Source organism: Rattus norvegicus, chromosome 18 (assembly GCF_021556685.1).
Source record: "Rattus norvegicus strain SHRSP/BbbUtx chromosome 18, alternate assembly SHRSP_T2T, whole genome shotgun sequence".
Lineage (NCBI taxonomy): Eukaryota > Metazoa > Chordata > Mammalia > Rodentia > Muridae > Rattus > Rattus norvegicus.
Window position 1 is genome coordinate 30,822,324 of NC_141551.1, and position 13,681 is coordinate 30,836,004.

The window sequence follows — 13,681 nt, forward strand, 5'->3', positions numbered from 1 at the left end:
CTTTAAAAACTCTTTAAATTATTAAAGCAAAGCTTGGACGTGTTAGACCACGTGTAAGGTCAGCAACGAGAAGATAACTCTCAGGATGAGTCAGTGAACACAAAGCCCCAGTTTGCCCTTAAATGCTGAGAAGGTTGCATGATTTCTCTAATATGAGCACATTGGGACCAGAAGTGGGGTTTTCCCCATCGTATCGAGTGTACACCTGCTCCATGACTTGTCTTCTAGTTTACTGTCCTGATCTAAGTGATTTCCAACAACTTCCTTCGCGTCTGCTCTCTCTGAAGCAGGGCTCCACATAGCTGCTCAGTCCTGAAGAAACTCATGCCAGGAGCCACCCACAACCCCACATCCCATGAACCATCGAGTTCTGCACAAGTCCTCTTGGGAAACTGTTTGATCATATACCCAAGCATCAATCTGGATAACATCTTTGTGACCAGAATCAGAGCTTGAGTTGGAAGTGTCTACCTCTTTTCTCTGCTCTTGGTACAGTCTCTGACCCTGCGGTCCCACAGACCAGTAATCGACTTCAGTTTCAGTGACTGTTTGGGATGCCTTAGCAAAAACTACCCCTAATTTAAATATACATGTACGTTCAAAGGCAGATTATCACGAATGGCTCGGCCACAAAATGGCGCATTGTTCTTACCACATAACACAGTAAGAGGCAGAAATTGTTTTTTGCATCAGCTGCAGAGGGAGAGTTTGCCTTGCATGGCACATTATGTTTTCCTTCCAAATTCTCAATATTTTCCAAACATTGCCCTTTCACCTCAAGCTTTTGGTCTCTTTGCCCACCTCCCCCTCCTCTCTCAACTGTTTACCCCAATCCCATTCTTTATTCTGCTTCTTTCTGAATTACTTCCCCCCACCCCAGAAGTACTGGGGAGGAAGTCTCCAGCATACTGACTTTTTTTTTGTTTGTTTTTGTTTTTGTTTTTGTGTTTTTTTTTTTTTTTTGGAGATAGGGTTTCTCGGTGTAGCCTTGGCTACAACTCACTTTGTGAACTCATAGAGATCTGCCTACCTCCTCAGTGCTGGGATTAAAGGCGTGTGCCACCACTGCCCAGCTCTGCATATTAATTTAACATGCTCTGTACCACTGAGCTCCACCCCAGGCCCCTGGATCCCTACGATGTAAGGCAATATAGCTCTTTCAAGTGGAACTAACGTCACACGCCTCACCATTAGCTGGTAGATTTCCCTTCCTGACAATGTCACTAAGAGATCTTATAATTTCTTCTTATTTCCATTTATCCCCCACCACTTCCTAAGTTGTGTACTTAGTTTTCTGTATAGGAAATGATATCCACACTGGTATTGATCTTAGTAGAGTAGAACTTTCCTGTTGTCACAGGGTCTCCTCCAATGGTAGTTTCTGATGGCATTTTCTATACTTCCTAATGTGTATTTAATTTTCTATGCAGGAGACAATAACCACAGTCCAATGGCTGTGACTGCTATTGCCAATCTTAGGGGAGTAGAACTTTCCTGTTGTCTCAGGGTCTCCTCCAATGGCAGTTTCTGTGTCTGACGTGGGCCAACTATGTGTCAAGGATGGCCTTCCTTCAGTCCCAGCCAGCAGTGGCTGTTCGGATCTTTCAATAGTGCTGGGCATGGGTTTGGCTCTCCCTGCCTGTATCCTTACCTCTATCAGTTGGGATGAAAATGAACAGTTAGATGCACCAGAAGGCTGGGTGGGGCTGGAGGTGCCAACTCTGGCTAAGGATCATGCTAACGTTCTCATTTACATGTGTGTCTAAGCCATGCATTCTGAACATTAACCCCTCAGAACCTTCAATAATTCAGTGACATTGGCCAGCACCCAGCAGGTCCCTCTGGAATGCAGTGAGAACTGTAGTATCTACAGTTCTTTGTTCTCTGCCTGCTCCTCCTGTAAGCGGGATAGTCATGGGATGCTTGTACAGTTCCCATGCTTCCCTCTTCTAACGCTGTAGGTCACATGTTGCCTCCTTAAAATAAGCCTGGCATCGCCATGGAGCTGCTGGCAGCGGCAGGAATTCACAAATCACCTGAAGCCAGAGGGTGGGACATGGAGAAGCTCTTGTTCTTAATCAGCCTCAGTAGATTCAAGGTTAAAAAACCAAAACAAACAAACAAAAAACAAAACAAAACACCACCAACAAAAAACCAAGACATTGATAACCTTACAATGATGGTAAGAATCTTTGGTGCCCCTTTGCCTTGGATAATAGCACCAACAGGTAAACCTACAAACAAGGATGCAGATGATGGACCGGCATGACCAGGGTCTAACTGAGTAGTTGTCTGAGAGGATCTTCACTTACCAACCAAGTGAAACACCGTTACTCTCAGGGATCCATGGGATTTTATTCACCGAGATCTCAAAAGCAAGACTCAACCGGGATAGAAGCATTTGTTTCCCCAGTCTATCCTTTGAATAGAAACCACCCCCACCCATCAGATGGTGGCAAGGCCCTCTCACCTTTTAAAGTTCCCACACAGCTTCCTCTTTTCTCCCCTGCCCATCGCAGACCCTACACAGCTCCTACCTGGATAGCTGTGGCCTGTGAGCACCCTGGTCTCTAACGACACTCATTTCATCCCTGCTTTTCAAGGCCTCCCCACCTCAGAAATCTGAGGATTTCTCCCTCTAGACTTCTGCTGCCTTGAGGAATAAGTGCAGATTCCTGTCATGGCCTCTGGGACTTTCATGATCTGGTCTCTGCCTAACTCTGTTGCCTGGTCTTACTGGCCTTTTTATACCTTCCCCTCCCCCTTTATACTTTTCCAGGCCTTATCCCAGACCCCACAGCAACAGAATCTTTCTGTCCCTGACCTCCCCACACTGGTCCACACCACACACACTCACCAGGTCAGATGCTGGTTCTTTGGGCTCCTTCAGCAGCAGTGAGTGTCACTGCCACCTGCGTTCCACTGTCACATCCCTCAATGCATTCCTGCTGCTGTGGTAAGCACCAAAACCTTGCTGCAGCCTGCGGGAAGCCCAGGCCTTGGTTTCCCCCACCTCATCTCCTATCCAGCGTCCTCTGCAAACCTGCCTTCTGCTTCCTAGAGATTACCGCCCTTCCTCCCACCCTGGGCAGCTTGTCCATGCCCTTCTCTCCTGGAATACTTTCCTTTTCCCTCTGCCCCGCCTACCTGGTTAACTGCTCCTTTGTCTTCAGATCATAGTTCAACCAACAGTTCTTTCAGAAAGCCTTTCCTGACTTCTCAGAACTGAGCCAGGCTCCTCCAGTCCTCACAGGACCACCTCCTATTCGTCTGGAAACCCTACATCCGTCTTCAATTACACCTTCATGCTTGCGATTATTTAATTAATATTTCCCTTCATGACCGGGCTGCCAGCTCCACAGAGGCAGAAACTGGTCTGTCCTGCTCACCATGGCATCCCACAGGCTGGCAAGATGCCTGGCACCTAACGGGCTCTTGACAAATATTTGTAGATTGAGTGAGTGAATACAGTTTAACCAGCTCTTGACTGCCTGCTTCCTTAGTCTCTGGAGCTCGGAGATGGAAGCCACTGACTCCTTCCACCTCCAACACTTGGCAGATATCTTTGCCTCTTTGCCCTGATGGAAACATGTTATCAGGAGGCCTAATTAGCAGGTGCTGTCCTGCAGCTATTGGCAGAGAGGCTGAGCCAAGAGTCTTATGTAATTTGAATTGCAATCACATTAGACAGGAAACCCCTTCCAGAGAAGCAGACCCCCTAAGTCTGTTCCCACCTGTAATTATTATTTCCTTACTTCTTCAGAACAAATACTATTAACATTATTGAGTCCAGAAGGGCAAGGGTCAAAACCCTTATCTGGAGGTCTAGCCTCCTTATCTGACCAAGAAAATGTGTTACAGTGCCTAGAAGAGGGATGTCAGGTCTCCTTATTGCTGCCACACAGAGTCCTGAGGCAGGCACACCCTCTGTGAAGGAAAGTTGGCTGTGGGCAATGAGACAGCGTGTTCCCAGCTCTCTCCATTTCTCCTCCTGTGTGTCCTAGGTGCTCTGCACGGATCTGACTGTGATCTGGCTGGCTGGCCTGGGTTGGCATATCAGCCATATTCCCCAAGCCAGTTCTCTTCCATGAGCTGAAATCCTTTTTCCATCACTGACAATAAACTAGGTACACAACTTCGGGGTGAACTTTGATCAGAGTATTCAGGAGTTAAACCCTTCAAGTTCCTGAGAGATCATAGCCCAGAAATTATACTGCTGTCTGTTAAACCATCATTAGTAGCTTGAAATCAGCTCTGGGGAGTACTTATACCTTAGAGATGGCTGCATAAACAAGTACGGAGCACTGGTAGTATCAATGGGCATGTTAACACGGAAGGGGGAAAATTGCATGGTATCTCATCTTAGACAAAGAACTACAGTCAAGTAATGACTACTGGGAAGGGAAGTACCCTCTCCCAGGGTCGAGCCCCCTTCCTGGCTATCCATTCTAGAGTGGCCTTGAAGCCGTATATACAAACAACAAAACCAGAATCAACAAATTATGTTTGCACATAAATATACATTTATGAGTATGTAATAATAATACAGAAAAAGGTGCTGTCCACTTGAGTGGTGGGAAGAAAGAAGGGGTCGAGGGAAGGTACCTGGGAGAGGCTGGAAGGGGAAAAGGGTGGAAAGTTGGGAAAGTGATGAATTCTACTTCAGTTAAAAAACAATGTATTTTAAAACATTCTGTTCTTGCTTCTCTTTCTACCCATCCTCCTCCTGATTCACCACCATACCATTCAACTTGAGTTCAGATCTCGTTGGACGTTCATTAGCAAACGATTCTCTTTCTTTCCCACATAGCACGGCTGCTGCGCTGAGGCACTGTGGGCCTTAACCCACAATGCATCTGGAGTGCTTAGCCTGGCCCTAGAGAAGCTGGGTCATTGGTCGTTGCTCACGTGACTGTCAGTGCACACCCTCGTGCTGTTGATTTGGAGTGAGAGGAAGTTGAAGTCCTTGGAAAGATTCTTTCTGCTACATTGGAATGTTCCATTGTCATTTCCAGGCAGCAATGTTGTCTTCTCAGTGGCTTAGATCAGTGGCTCTCAGCCTTCCCAATGCTGCAAACCTTTAATACAGTTCCTCATGCTGTAGTGACTCCAACCATAAAAGTGTTTTCATTGCTACTTCATAACTGTAATTCTATGACTGTTATGAATCATAATGAAAATATCTGATATGCAGGACATCTGATATGCAACCCTTGAGAAAGGGTTGTCTGATCCTAAAAGGGTCATAATGCACAGGTTGAGAGGCACTGGGTTACATTGCTGTTATAGATGCAGTGGCCCTCTGTGGATTTGTGGGTTTGAAGGTTGTGTTGTCCATGATGACGGTGAGCCTAAGTAGTTTTATTCGTCTTCCTCTCCATTCTTTTCAGCACTGGGGGCTAAACTGAGTCTCGCCTGCACACTAGGCAAGTTCTCTACTAGTGATCAGCATTACCACCCTCCTCTCTGGTTCTTTAGGAGCCCTCTGATCCCAGCATTACAAAGTTACCTGACATATACTGGTCCTGGGCCTTCAGAAGCAAATATGTGGGGGGACATCAAGATGACATACTCCATATGTCAATAACTTTTATTGGTCACATGCTGTGGAGAGAATGCTGTAGATGTCCTGGAAATTTAGAGAAAGAAAGGAAAAGAGAGCCCCCAGGTCCCTAGTTCCCAACCCCAAATCTTAAAAAAACTAGAAGTAATTTCATAACTCAGTGGCCAAGCTCTCTATGGCCTTTTTCAAGTCCTTGTTTACTGATTTATTGTTAACTTCCGTCTGATTGACTGTAGAATTGCTATTGTGTTTGACTAGGGGACTGTGCCAGATCCCATTGGGGTTGTTTCATTGATGTACGATAGATGAGCTATCCCAACTCCACTAAAAACAGTCTTGCAAGATAGGGTTCCTCTATGTAGCCTCGGCTAACCTGGAGCTTTCTATGTATGCCAGGTTAGCCTTGGACTCACAGAAATGTCTGCCTCTACCACAGGATACTGGGATAACTCAGCCTTTGCCCTTAGACATCTCCACAGAGCTAGAAAGACAGATGCACCCCCTCCCCACCTCCTTACCTCCCCACGAGGGTCATCTCCAACATCCTTTATTTCCCCCTCCATTTGAGACGTTTTATCCTCCGCAGTCTGGTTTATTCACCTTCCAACCTCTTCCCCACCATAAGAGCATCATCCGACCGGAGGTCAGACATTCTTTTAAGTGCCCGCAGAGAACAGAGCCACGCGGAGAGGAAAAGCAGAGGCTGCCTGGCTCAGCGGTGTGCTCTGCTGGCCCCAGTTCCGCCTGAATTTTAATGGGACGCTCTGGTCCAGAGTGTCCTGAAGACCTGTGCACATCTTAAACAGAAAGATCCTTCCTGTAGACTGATACATTAAAGCCGGGGCTTAGAGCCAAATGTTAAGTGATTCTGCAGGGGTTCCTGTAGCCCTCAATCTTCTTCCTTCAACCTCCTCTTATTGATGTGTCTCCAAAAATCTTTTTAATCTGTTGTGCAACTTTACAGTCTCTAGTGCGGGCCCAGCAAGGACATTCCTTTCTTCAAGTCAGCTGACTTCCCTGACCTTTGGAAGACTCCTTGCAGAGTCTTTTTCCTGTTTGCCACTCCCTCCGCATCCCCCCCAACCCCTGACCCCACTGCTCCTGACCTAGAAATCTTAACGTCTTCAAAATCAGTCTTTTGACGAGTGTGCTTGTTATCTATTTGGACCAGCCAAAGCCTTGCCCCACCAAAGCATAACCCAATAGCCTGCCCTGACTACAACCATAAACTCTAAGAGTTCTTAAACATGTACAGGGTACCAGGCATGGTCCTTAACATGCTGAATACATTAATTCATTTTCAAAGAAACTCTCTTAGAGTCCCATCCCCTTTTAACAAAGGTGGTAAATGACTAGAGTAATAGTTTTCAATCTGAAATGTATCCTGATCCATTTTAATGTTGAAAGCTTAAGATCTGAACATAAGGTTTTCTGCTTCCAAAGTCTGTTATTGTAATCATGGATTGACTGTGATCAAGAGAAAAAAAGAATGCTCTCTGTACTGGGTAACCTGTCACCTCCTCTGTTCTTTGTACCCTACCAGCCTTTGTGACTTGTGTAGCCCCATAGATAGCATCAGAGAAGGGATGCTTGCTCTCATGCAAGTTGCCCATGACAGCTGTCCCTTCCCATGGCTGCAGTGGCCACCTCCAGCTTGTTCCTCTTTTGCCTCAAGGTGACCCACAGTCATAGGATATCATTGTCACCCTCCTCAGCTGATAAAGAGGTGGGACAGGGCCAGAACCCACTTGGGAAAGAGCCGACTTTAGAGGTTTGGAAATGCCCCACAAAGGGAGTGTTCTCAGACCTTGAGACTTGAATTTTGGTTTCTGTCGTGTCCTTAACACCTTTTATAACTGGCAAGTTACTTGATCTTTCTGTTCCTCTGTTGGGTTGCCTGGGACTGGGCATAGAGCACAGTGGTAAAGGCCATGTTTAGCAGGCAGCTCAAGGTTCCCTCTACAGCTGATCATAATATAGAAAACCAGGAGTAGCAATCTGTGACAGTGTCATAAGGAAACAGAACAAGGCCTGGGCAGGAACTTGTCACAAGTGTCAGTAGATGCCATTATTACATTGCTTATTGCTCCTGTGTTTTGGTGGGTTGATTCTTAATTAAACTATTGGAGTTTCATGGAGCACTTGGAGCAAACGAGCTTCTCTCAGAGGCTCATTTGGGGATTGCCTTCTTCTCTTTTTGCGAGCCATATATGTAGCCCATTTTTCTCAGCCCTAGACAATTGTGCTGTGGAGGGACTGCACATTTCAGCAGAGCAAACCTGTGTCTTAGCCAAGACATAAAGTCCTCGCCCCCTCAGCATTTGTTTATAATATCACCTTGCTACCAGGCAGCCACGGTTTCAATAGCCACGGCTCACTTAAAACAGTATGAAAACAAAGGGCAAAACTCATGGCCAGACGGATGCTATCCAAATGTCTCTGGAAGAGTAGGTGGCAGGGCTTAAGATGCTTGGGTACCAAGGGAGGAATGAAAACCCATGAAGCTTGCTTACTGACAGTCCTAGACCTTGAAAGAAAGCAATGGAGGCCATCGCTGAATCCTGAGAATCCCAGACTGGGAACCAGTGGCAGAGCCAGGCCCAGGGTTTGCAAAGGAACCCTCTGTGGGTATCACAGGCAAAAGGGCAGGAACAAAGGAGCCAGGAGCTCGGGTGCAAGCATTCCAGGGCTGGGTTTGCAGGAACTGCAGTGGAGCAGGGGCACACTTGCTCCCTTTGGTATTCTTTTTAAGGACTTGGGTTATTTTTAGGTCTCCTTGTATTTACCAGCTCTCTCTGATTCCATATCCCAAATCTCCGATCTCAGTCCCCGAAAGGCTCTTTTTCCATTTGCACTGCATTTCAATGCTCCCCGTAGCTCTCAGGATCCTGTGATGTAACTTTCCATGTACAGGTCCCCACAGTGGAGCACCCAACCGCGTATTATGGGAGGGATACAGAACAGGAAAACAACAGCACCCCAGGTCCCAAAGGGATGGCCAGCCTTGGATATGGGATGAAATCACTTGGAAGTAAACTGAAATCTCATGCCCAAGAGCTTGCCTAAGAGATAAATCTGCCCTGGTATCTCCTGTCTCCAGGAAGGTACATGTTTCGGTCAAGACGCCATTTCTCAGAAAATGCTGAGGGCAGGTAGGTACCGCTAGCCGCGACTGCCCACCCCTCTGTCAGAAGATGCCTCTCCGTGAAGGTTACTCAAGCTTGGCTGGTAGCTCAAAGCACATTCGCAGCCCTTCAGCTCTCATGGTCTCCTCCTTTGTGTGTGTTTTCTATCTGACCTTCCAAAGCCATTTATCTTCTTCAGCATCCACCACCCCTCTCGTGTTTTAGGGATTAAAGAATCACTGTGTTGGGTGTGGCCATTTGGGAAAAAAATGGAGACAGTTAAGTTATTGACCTTTGAAAACAGATTGGGCAACAAGGAGGAAGGAGAGGCTTCAAAGGGTCTCCTGTCTTCTCTCTGCTGCCATATTTATGTGTATAAGTATCCTGGACAGCCAAGGATCTACATTCCTGGATCCTCCCTGGTCTTGTCAAGTTCCAGGGGCTCTTCTAGAGTTCTATAAATCTGCCTTTGGGTAGACTCATAGAGTGGGGCAGTGAGAAGGCAGACATTCCCCAGTGTTTTCACCTACTACACTAAGCCCCACAGTGGTGTGATACTCCCATGGATCTGTTCTTACAGGAAGTATATACACAGATGAGTGTTGCTGTCCAACGTGACCTTCCACGGGGATAGTTCTTAGACTACAGGATTCCACAGTGGAAGGACTGACTGTCAGAACCCTTATTAACACACAGTGTTCTGAGGCTGGGCTTCTGCCTCCTGAGAATCAGATTTTGTTGTACTGCCTTCATCTGGAGACGTCCCCTCGCTGCCCTGCTTCACCTCAGGCCTAAATATGTCATGGTACCACCTTATGAGTATTACTACCATTTGTCTCACTACTGTACAGGCACAGCTGTTCATGTGTATATGTACACACACACACACACACACACACACACACACACACCCCATTCGGTTTCATGTCATGTTGGTTTTGCTCACATATTTTCACCGTTCTTACTTAAACTATCTTTTCATCCTCTTCCTCATCATTATTGTTGTTATTTCTAATATAAATATTTTCTCCATTACATTAAATGTTTTATATAAAATATTGCATGACTGCTAAGTAAGCCTACAACAATGGCTTCCTTCATGCTACCCCAGTCCCAGCCTTACTAGCTGTCTGACATCCCTGAGGTATACCAGTCAGACTGTGACTCTAGTGAAGGCTTACCAAATGTATATCTCATTTTCAGATCCTATGCAAGTTCCTACACTGGCCTACCATACCTTCAGTTGTGTCTCTTCTCCTTTCCTTCCCTCCCCTCCTCTTTCCTCCCCTCCCCTCCTCTCCCCTCTCCTCTCCTTTCTTTCTTTGCTTTTGTTTTTGAGGTAGGATCTCACTGTGTAGCCCTGGCTGTCCTGGAACTCACTATATAGACCAGGCTGGCCTTGAACTCACAAAGTTCCACCTGCCTCTGCCTCTCATGTGCTGGGATTAAAGGTGTGTGCCACCACGCCCATCTGAGCCCACTTTTCTTACATGATTTTCTATGTTAACTTAATGCATAGTGTCAGAGAAAGCTCTAAAAACCTGTTTCAGGTTGATCATTCGCCGGCTTAAAATTTTCTATAATTTTGCATTTCTATAAAGCAAAATCTAAATCCTGGTATGGCCCTTATGATGCTGTGTGGCCCAGCACATCCCCACACTACTTTGTTCCCACATTCTAGCCTCCTCCTCTACTCTAGGATCTTAAGTTCATTGTGGTCTTCACCATACAGCCTTATGACAAATTGTTCCCTTTCTAGCAATGCCCTTCTCCAACAGTAGCTATTGGCTGACTTCTACTCACCCTTTGGATGGTGTCTGAGGGGCCACCTCCTCAGAGATGTTCCTTGACCTCCCCACCCAAATTTAATGCCCCTCTTCCCCTATATTCTTCTTCTCTCACTCTCAAAAATATATTTATCATCTTTTGAAAGATTTCTGTGCATGAATATTTTGCCTACATGTGTGTATGTGCACCATGATCTTGCCTAGTATCCACAGAAGTTAGAAGATGGTATGGGGTCTCCTGGAACTTGAGTTGTGGATAGTTACTTGTAAGCCACCATGTAGATACTGGGCCCCTACAAGAGTAGCAAATATTCTAGACCACGGAGCCATCTCTCCAGGCTTGGTGTAGCCTCCTGTTCTTTTCTTCCTTACCAGCAGTTGTAATTAAGTATTTATCCCTCTCTGTGAGTTCCTTTTTGGTGTGTCTCTTTTCTTAGACAGTGAGCTTCTAGGAGAAGAGCCCATTTTCCTTCACCTTCTTTTTAGCTTTCAAGGGTTGGCTCAAAATTCTTGTTGTGTGATGAGGAAGAGAGGGGGCGAGGGGACGAGCAGATAAATGAAATTTTGGGTTGCAAATTCTAGACCCAAGGACTCTGCCACACTGAGAGACTTTCATGCACCTCTCTAAGCTCTTTTGTAATGAACCTTGCACTTTTTAAACAGGTGGCTTTCCCTAGACTATTTTTATAGAAAAAAAAAGAGGGAAATATAGAGATAATTACTGATTCTCTCTCATCAAACCCCTGTTCCCTATCACCAACATCCTCTTGAGAGCCTGCTGCAGAATTTCTGGGAACCACAGGAAATAAGTCAACTGACCACTTGAAATGCTCCTACAAAAATAGACCGGATTTGGCCTTCTTCCTGTGAAAGGATGCTTTTCCTCAAGGCAAACATTACAAAGAAATTTTATCTGCTTCTAGGAGCTTCTCTCTTCAATCATTCTCTCAGCAGAATCTATCCAGCCAGACTCAGATTTCCGTTCTGAAATTGCCCCTGTGCTGGCTGGGTCATTACTTTAGTCATTGCTCATTTACTGTTGTGATGCTGGTGTTTGTGCGTTGACATGAGAAGACAGGAGGAAATCGAGCTGCTAGGAGGGTCCTCCAGGAGAGGAGAGGAGGCTCTTTCCTCCCCAGAGCTCCTGTCTCCCCCCCACCTTCACCGCAGGTGTGAGGTTTCCTTTCTCCGTTCCCATCCATGGTCCCTTACTTTCAACTTGTCAAGTTGAACTTAAATCTCCTTATTAAAGGAAATTAGCTCTGTAATTGCAAAAACTTCCCATAAGTCCACGTCAGCCATAAATTCCTCGAAGGAAGAGTGTCACTGACGCGACCGACTTGCCTTTTGTCACATCCTGCCTACGGAGGACTTTACGTTACCAACAGAAGAGCAGTGCTTCCTGGGAGTTGGGAACATAAAGATCCCAAACAAGAACGTTCTCCTTGAACAACAAAAACATATGGAGACTTGGAAGGGGCTTTCATTTGCTACCACAGCATCTCTTAAGACACATGTCACCTCCTGTACCACAGAGGCATGGTGCCCCAACCCTGGGGAACAGGGATAATTTTTGAATCTGTCGTATCCAGTCAACAAATAAGCAGGAGACAGACAATTCACGTAGGTAGGCAAAGGTAGGAAAATTAGAATATATGCATAGTGAATGATAAAAATATTTTAAGACATATGATTATTTCTGTCAGAATTAATTCCCATTACATTCTTTTCTTTTTGACAGTCTCATGTAGGTCAAGATGGCCTCAAACTTTCTGTTTCTTGCCTCCATCTCCTGACTTTCCTTCCTCTATCTCCTGAGTGCTGCTGGGTTTATAAATCCTGTGCCACGATGTTGGGCTCTTCTGTTAGTTTCTATTTCAAAAATGTAAACATTTTTATAAAATGAAATTATATAAACATATGCTTATATAAACATATTGTGATGGTTAATATTGATTGCCAACAGATCTAGAATGTCTGGAGAGATAGGTCTCTGGGCAAATCCGTGAGGGATTTCCTTTGTTTGGTTGAATGGATTCGGAAGACCCAACCTATGGCATCGTGTAGGTTGGAGTTCTAGACTGTATAAAAAGGGAAAAAGTGAGCTGAGAGCTGGCGTCCATCACCATCTTCTTCCGGAGTGAGGACACAGTGTGACCAGCAACCTCGTGTCCCTGCCACCATGCCTTCCCTGAATGGTGGACCTAATCCTCAGACTTTAAGTCAAAATAAACCCTTCCTTCCTTAGGCTGTTTCTATCAGAATATTTTACCACAGTAGCATAAAGATTAAGTAGTACAGAAAGTTGATATAGGGAGTGACAGTGATGTCACTGTCACTGTGATAAACCCGAGCATGCGGTTTGTAAGCCTTTGGAACTGCTTTGTGGGAGGACTATGAAAGAGTTCAGAACTTGGGGCCAGGAATGCTAACACGCTATAAGCACAGCTTAGTGGGTCTTTCTAGTAAGTGTTTGGAAGAGCAGGAGGCTTATCTTCTGAGGCCTTTTCTATTTGATTATAAGCACCCAGGAATCAGGGAGCTGCACTATAATGGCTTACATCAGTAACTCCAAATTTTGGGACCTTGCTTCCCATCGAGCTTGGCACCAGCTCATTGGTAACTCTAGGCAAGTCTCCCAGATCTCCTGAATCTCAACATTCTCTTCTAGACTGATGATAGTACCATGGTGTGTGAGGTGGCCAGGTGGAGGAACTGACATGACGCACGTGCTACACTCCATACACACAGGTATTGTGGACGTAATGACCTACTATCAGCCTCTGACCAACCCCACTGCCACCATCGCCTTCCTAGTCTATCTGCCACAGGTCTCTGTTGCTAGGTTTCGTTCAGGCAGTGTTAACTTAGTGAATTAGTGGAATCTGCCCCTTCCTTCCCTCTTTCACTAGAAGAGGGACCAGCAGATCCCATCTTTCTGCATGTCATAGTCTGATGTGTGGCATTTTTCTTTGTTCAGCATCTTTGGCACCTGCCTTTGGAATTCCCGGGAGACAGGGGCTTCCTCCCCAGCCGCCTCTCCTGTTATAAGCACAGAACCCACCATGCTGCTCACATCCAGAGCTGTCTTCTGTGTGTGGCCCATCTCTCTGGGAATTACGAACAAGTCCCCCTTCTTGGTTCTAATGCACTGGGTCAAGTGAGCCTGGCAGCTCCACATTTAGCAGGTTACCCCAGGAGACTCT

General features: G+C 45.9%; 1 protein-coding gene across 10 annotated transcripts in view; it reads right to left on the bottom strand.

Annotated features, from left to right (window-relative positions):
* Positions 1-13,681, bottom strand: part of Fgf1 (fibroblast growth factor 1) — an 86,254-nt gene that overhangs the window by 20,637 nt on the left and 51,936 nt on the right. Inside the window, exon 1 of one of the 10 annotated variants that reach the window (XM_087592183.1) lies at positions 6,082-6,369. The exons of 4 other annotated variants lie outside the window; for them this stretch is intronic. The gene's annotated coding sequence lies outside the window, so the exon portion shown is untranslated. 10 annotated transcript variants of the gene reach the window in all.